The sequence below is a fragment of the Octodon degus genome, unplaced genomic scaffold (assembly GCF_000260255.1).
Source record: "Octodon degus isolate 3935 unplaced genomic scaffold, OctDeg1.0 scaffold00077, whole genome shotgun sequence".
Classification (NCBI taxonomy): domain Eukaryota; kingdom Metazoa; phylum Chordata; class Mammalia; order Rodentia; family Octodontidae; genus Octodon; species Octodon degus.
In genome coordinates this window covers 5760441-5767963 of record NW_004524653.1, presented here as the reverse complement: position 1 = coordinate 5767963, position 7523 = coordinate 5760441, and positions in this window count along the sequence as shown.

Genomic DNA, 7523 nt, shown 5'->3' with positions numbered 1-7523 from the left:
CAGGATGGGCAGCATTAGACATCATGATGTTAATGATGGTCACTCTCTGTTACTCCCAGAAGTGATCTCCAATCAGCTCCTTTCATTTTGGATAAGATATTTCCTGTAGGGTTCCCCACATCGGATCCTTTCTGCTTTAATCTATTTCTCTGTAAGCACATGCAAATTGTGCTTGACTTAACCGAGCAGCTCCACTTTCATTTGTTGGCATGATGTGATGCATAACTGAAACGGATTTCTAGGCTCATCAAATGTCTCTGCTATGTGGATCAAAAGCAGAGTGACCTTTGCAACTTGTATTGTGCCATGCAAATCGAAAGTTTGAGACTAGGGCTGGACATTCTCACAAGGCTTTCCTTTCATTAGAGGAGAAAAGAGAAATGGGCTGGACACATGCACCAAAATTAGATTCTTAAATAAACAGCAAGGTCTTAATAATTCATGCAAAGATGCAGGGGAAAAACAGGGAAAATAATTGAGCAACAGCAGGCAAATACCGTTGTCGTTTTGTACCGTCCCAAGCTAATCATCAGTGGTGTATATCTCTGCTATAGAGGCTTATTAATGAAACAAAACGACATCCACTATGGATAAATAATACATCACATGAAATTCACACGTTCTATGTATAATAGAGATCAGTGACACCTATCAATTCACTTTAAGTCCAGGCATGTGTATTTCGCTCTGTCTGCAGTTTGTCCTCCTCTGCTTTCTGCTTAATAGATGTCAGGGTTTGCTGTGCTTAAAAAAAAAAAAAAAAAAAAAAAAAAGTAACGTGGTGAAGAAGTAGGTGAAATGTAAAAGCAATTACAAAAAACCCAGCAAGACCAACGGGGCCCCATGGAGACAGTCTAAACAGTGATAGATCTGAGCATTTATCATGGCTAACATGGACTCGGCTTAGATTTAGGAGAAGAATTCATCAGTGCCATGGAAGCCTGAAGACATTTTGAAAACTTCCGCTTAGTTTTTTAATTCTACATATCTATTAGGATATTTATGACCGGGGTGAAGAAAAATTAGCATCATTCACATAAAGAGGTTGTTAGGGAGGGGCGCGGAGCCAGGGCTGAGAGGAGTAGCCAACCGAAAATGCAAAACTGGGTTGGAGGCAGGTTGCTTAAAACAGCGCCCAAATAGTTAGTGGTATAGCATACATAGATGTCATTAGCTGCAGTAATGTCTATGACAAATAAATGACAGTGGAAAACAATAAAACTCCTGGTAATGTGCTCCGTTGTAATGTTGATGGCCGCGTTTGGGAGCATCTGACAGCTGTTAAACAGATGTGGCAATTAGCAGACCTTATGGTCGCGGTGGTAAAATCATTACGCAACGCCTTCTCTGGCAGAATTAGCCGACTTCCTTCTTTGTGTGGCTTCACTCCGCGCCGAGAGTTACTCTAATCCGCCGTTGAAGCGGTGGCGTCAGCCGCTCTTCCCTAAGCCACCCGAGCCTGTGTGAGTGTGCAGAGACAGACACATATATTTTTTGATGTCTTCTGAAAGATTTAGAGAAATTCGGAATTTAAACAAGAACAATATGAATTCAGCTGTGTAGCAGATGCTTCAATTACAATCGCTAATGGACAAATTGAGAGATAAAAAGAGTTTTCTATCATGGTGAAATTCAATGAACAGTTTTCAATTAGGCTTAGGATATAAAAGCAAAGAAAGAAAGCAACTTTCCCTTGATGTTAACGTGGCTGAGAAAGATGAGAGAAACTTTGCTTTTTCATTATACTGAAGAGAGGCACATAATGCTGCATATTTAAATTATAAATCAGGTCACTATCTGCCAACTGAAAGCAATATCAATTAGAACTTAGGTGGATTAAGCTTTAAAATGCCTTATATTTAATGACAAAAGTATGACTGTTAATCTCCGTAGCCATCAAAGGAATAATTTAAGGCAGCAAGAAATCAGAAAATGATGTCACAAAAATAGGCCCTTGCAGCTTTTTGGATAGTATTATCGTAATTAATGTACTTCGAATGACTTTTTTGTGGGTTATGAGCTTTCACAAAAGCATTTATTGCGGGCATAAAATATAAAACTCTAAAGAGTGGGTTTGACTAAGGTTGACTGGAGGGTCCTTAGCCTTTCTGCTACAGTAATTCCTGTAAAATAATAGTTCCATTTACAGGCGCAATTTATAATGTTGAATTTATGCCAGTTCATCTGATATAAATCATAGTAATAGCATGATCTATTGTACGTCACTTGAGCGAATGCAAATTAAATATCATTAAATTAAAGAAAAACTGTTAAAATAACATTAGGTTGTAACCAGAGCTGGTGGAATAAGGGGAGTGTGGGGTTAAGGTTGAAATTTCACTCTCATAGGTCTTTGTCCGATATCAGAAACTGAGGCCCAAAGCAAATCTACATAGACAAATAAATAACTAAATGAATGGCAACATGGGGGCAGAGTCTTAAATTCATCCCTGGAGCATTCGTTCATCTTAGTTTCTAACAGCAACTGTAAAAATTAAATAGCTGTTTTTCAGTTGGGTTTTGCTTCCTGCCATTCATGTCCTCCCCAGCACTGGGAAGTCAAATTTCTCTTAAAATTATTTTAATATTTTTTTTTCCTTTTCTTATCCATAGTTCCTCCCTCTCCCCACCCCCAGCAGCTCTGCCTCCAAAGCCTTGTTTATTTATTTCCTTCTCAGGCCCCAGTTCCTTTCTGGAACACACCAGGGTCCTCGACTCTTTTCTCTGCATCTGCGGTGGTCTGTTGGGAGGCAGGACGGGCAGGGCTGATAACAGCTCTGACTCTTGCATGTGGTTCTTGGGAGACTGGGTCACTAATAAACAGGAATCATTAAAAAGCATCTCTCAGACAAATACACATCCACTCACAAATCAGAATTCTTTGTTTTCCGTTTCAGAAGTTGTTTGCAACTTATCTTCAAAGCCAACCAGAACCATTGTGCTAAGAGAAATATGGGGTGGGAGAGAGAGGCTAAAAAGAAATCACACAGGCCATGTGATCTTTCTCTTACACAGAAAAAAATACATTAAAATCACATCATCAGTGGATCATACTCTGGAGGAAAGAAGTTGGGGCTTGGGGGTGAGTGCGTGTGTGTGTGTGTGTGTGTGTGTGTGCTCTTTCACATGTAGCCTTCACACATTGTCAGAACTCAATAATTGTTGATGGGTGGCAGGGTGACATACCCATTATAACATCAATTAATTTGCTGTCAAGAAAAAGCGGGTCCTTCAAATTATCCAGCCATAATTGCCTTGGCGTTGCTAACTTTTCCCCCTCCATAACAGGTTATGAGAGTACTTATCAACACATATGCCTCCGAGATATTCAATAAAAGGCTACATTTTTTCTTCATATGTCATGGTAGGGAAAAAAGAGAGGATTTATTGTGGTACCCGTGAAGATGTGAACTGTGCTTCTCCTTCAGGGCCAAAGGGGCAGGGTGGGGCTTGTACAAAGAAAAACTCCAAGTAGTGGTGGAAAAGCAGGATTTGAGGACAAACAGTAAAGCTGGAAAAAAAAAAACCCACCAAAAACAGTAAAGCTGTCATTTATTAAGTGTGTGGCTCAAATGCCACGAGGGCCCTGGCCAAGCCAGGCCAGGGACAAGGCTAGCTGCTTGCTGTAGCTGAGACATTTAGGGGCGTGGGACCCCAAAACCCTGCAGAAGCAAGACAAATTGTATTCTAATAAAGTGTCTAAAAATCAAAATCAACACAAAATCCATGAGGAGCAATATATCAGCATTTTAAGTGAAGACAGGGCCAGTGACAGGGTCCTGTGAAGTCACGTTAGGGCCTGTGGCAAAGTGAACAGTGTGTACATAGATACCTGTGAGTACTTTTTTGTGTATCTTTTAATTTTTTAAAGGATTAATTTTTTTCCAGAATGTTAAGTTGGAAAAAAAATGAAAAACTAGGTGTATTAAAACTTGTAGCAGCGGGCTGGGGAGATGGCTCAGTGGTCTAAAGCACCTACTTAGAACAAGCTTAGCAAAGCACAGGGACCGCGGTTCAATCCCCCAGCACCACATGCCAGCCAGCCGCGCCCCCTGGTGGGCTGACCTGGCCACACATGCACACACACACACACGTACACACACACACACACACACACACACACACACAAATAAATAAAATAAAAAAAATTAAAAAACCTGAAAAAAAAAAAAACTCGTAGCATCATTTTAAGTTTAAATGATAAAATTTACTACACAATTTCACTTTTCTGACTTTAACAGAAGCAAATTCTCAATTTTATTTATTTTTACTGTATGTTCATAAGGTTCACAACATGAGGTTCTGAAAATATTTTCCAAATCAAATTCTAAAGATATGAATCATTAAGAATGTACCCAGCAGCTGGGCATGGCGGCACAGGCTGTTGTTACAGCACTCAGAGGGAGGAGGCTGAGCAGGGGATTGCAACGTGAAGTTCAGTTTGGGCAGTTTAGTAATTTAGTAAGATCCTGTTTAAAATATATATATAAAAGAAAGAAAGAAAACAGAAAACAAATGCATGTAGTATAGGGCTCGGCACTTTTCCCTGTGCTGTTCACTAATCCCTGAAATTCTGTGGCCCCTCAGGGAGTCTTGGGAAGCCCTTGACACGTTATTCTGTGGCACCTTCAGAGTCTCACAAGCAGGCACTGTCCTTCGGCCTGTGCATGTAACAGACACGTGGAGGTGGCTGAGACTGAGGGGTGTACTCCAGGCCTGAGGCTCCCTGCTTTCTGCTAATCAAAGCCTCTCTAGGGCAGCCCCCTGTGCTCCGCTGCTGTCCAGACCTGTGGGGAAGGCTCTGTCAGCAGAGGGGTGACGGAAGAGCCTGGGGCAGCCCTTGCTCAGGTCAGGTCTGAGGCGGTCAGGGGATGGTGAATGCCCACTTTCCTTGTGCGAAGTGCACGGGAACCTGCGCACTGAGGTGCCCTGCATGGGTCTCCCTCCTTTCTCTGTCTTGCTTCCTTCCTTTCCACCAGAGCTTCCTGGGATCACCCCCCAGGTAGAAAACTCATCCTCAAAACCTACCTCAAGGTTGGCTTCTGGGCCACCTGGCCTGTGACACTCAAGGAGATGTTCTCATAAGGACATGCTGGGCTTTCGGCTTCAGGAGAGAGGAACTCAGACCGTGGTCAGCAGCTCAAGATTTTACCTGCTTAAGTCATTCTTGACCTCAGACCTGTTTCTCTCCAGATGTGACCTGCAAGTTGTTGTCACATCTTTAAATGGTCAAAATAAAATCTAAAGCATTGCTTTGTAATGGGACTGATACGAAATTGAGAAGTCAGCGTCCTTTTGCAGTTCAGTGCGAACGTGGCCACGTTGCCAGCGTGTCAGGCATACTTGAGGTTGTGCTGACCTCGAAGAATGGAGTTCTGAACCAAAGAAGGAGGAGGTTAGGAGAGTTTTTATTGGAAATAGGACTAGGAGGAATAGCTCCTGGATTTCTGGGAGGGGTCCCCAGTGGGCGCCTAACGAGGCCTCTCTGTCTAGACTCACATACAGGTAGGCAGAGCACAGGACTTGCTTGATGATTTAGTGGGAGCCTGTCTCGGGTGGCTCTGTGAAGTTAGAAAATCACCAGTTGGCCCTCAAACTCCCTAGCCCAGTCCTTCCACAGTGTTTATAGTAAAGTGGGATCTTAGGCCAACCGGATTACTTTGTGTGAAAATTTCCTCAGAACTCAGGATCTGAGTAGGGTGGCCACACACAGCTCTTTTTTTTTGGTTTTAGGAGTAAGTGGGCTACATTCCAGGTTGCCACAGGGACGTGCATTCCTGGCCCAAAGCCCTGGGTCACTATTTTAAATTAAACTTCCATTAGTATGTCTGATTATCCGCCTCAATCTCAGACCCTTTCCCTAGTTAGCTGCCTTATTCAGGAGCGAATGAAATAAGCAAGTTTCTCTAATACTGTTGAGTTGACATGTTGCCTGTGGGTGCTTTGTGACAAAATAGCAGAACTGGGCACGTTCTGCTAAGGCAGAGACTCTGTGGCCTGCAATGCCAATTAACTTCTCTAAAGTATCCAAGTTTACAAATGGATGAAAAAGGAAGGGATAATTGTTTCCTCACAGTACTTGTGCAGATTTACTATTTGAATATGTGTTAAGTTCCTAACACACAGTTCATCTCCTGTAAATGTGATTTCCATCTTTTCCTAAATAAATTTGACGAGAATTTAAGTTGTCCTTTTGCCGATGAAAGCCCTACTTAGTAGCGAGCATATTCTTCTGGTGGGTTGGCTTGGGATAGTGTTTGCAGTCTATAGGTAACAGATGGGCCTAATTCTCCTTTAGCAGCAAATTCCTTTCAAGTTGGGCAAGACACGGAAAAGCGGAGAAAACAAATGCATAGAAACAAAGCAGCATGAAAAATGTCAAGGGTGGTATGTGAGAAACTGGAATCAATATTCAAAATGCATGCACGTCTCAATTTTTCTTTGTAACCGTGTCACTGTTTTGAAAAGTCTAAATTATGCTTGCGAAAACTTAACGTATGCATACATATGTATGAAAGTATACAACTTCGGGTTGACACAGACAAGCACAAGAGTAGGTTTTGCTTAGAATAAGAGGCAGGAGCAAGTGGTAAAATGCATTTGCCTACAAGAGCTGAGCTGTGGGTCACTCCAGCAGCTTCTCAGAGCTTTATAAATAGATGTCTAAGAAGCGTAAAGGGTGCTTTTACATGCTGATCAAATTCATTTCCCAGCTCCAGTCAGGTCGGCTTCTCTTTCCCGGTTTACGGCTTCTAAACACGGTCTCTTCTACTCTTGTGGCTCTCAGCCAGGCCAGTTGCTCTCCGGGGTGGATTTTTGTGGTTGCTATTGCCCTTACTGAGGAAGTGGTTCTGGCATCCAGCTATAATAGGCATCGGAAGCTGATGCACTCCTGGCCCAGGGCACTGCTCCTTGCCACAGAGAATTACCCAGTCCTAACAGTGGTACCCAGGGTGAGAACCCCTACTCTGGTTGTTCTCTTAGTGGTTTCTCAGTTCAGTAGCCAAAACAATGTTTATCTTCTAAAATGTAAATCTTTTATTTTCTAAAGCATGATTCTGTACCTAGGACCTTGTACTGCGTTCTTGTTGTCTGTAGGTAAAAATTTGTGTCTTTACACATCATCAGAAAACCACCATCACTTATTCTGTGCTGACATTCCCCGTTTTTCTCTAGCTCGTATTTTACAGGTACATGAAGTCTTTGCTCACCTGTGGGACTCAGCACTGTTTACAATGATGGAGCCACTGTCTCATGTTTGTTGGTCCTATGTGTGAGTACAGTTGATATCAGCTCACAGCCCTCCCCCATCTATCAGCTCATGCCCTCCCGCATCTCTCTATCAGCTCACAGCCCTCCCCCATCTCTCTATCAGCTCACAGCCCTCCCCCATCTCTCTATCAGCACACAGCCCTCCCCCATCTCTCTATCAGCACACAGCCCTCCCCCATCTCTCTATCAGCACACAGCCCTCCCCATCTCTCTATCAGCACACAGCCCTCCCCCATCTCTCTATCAGCTCA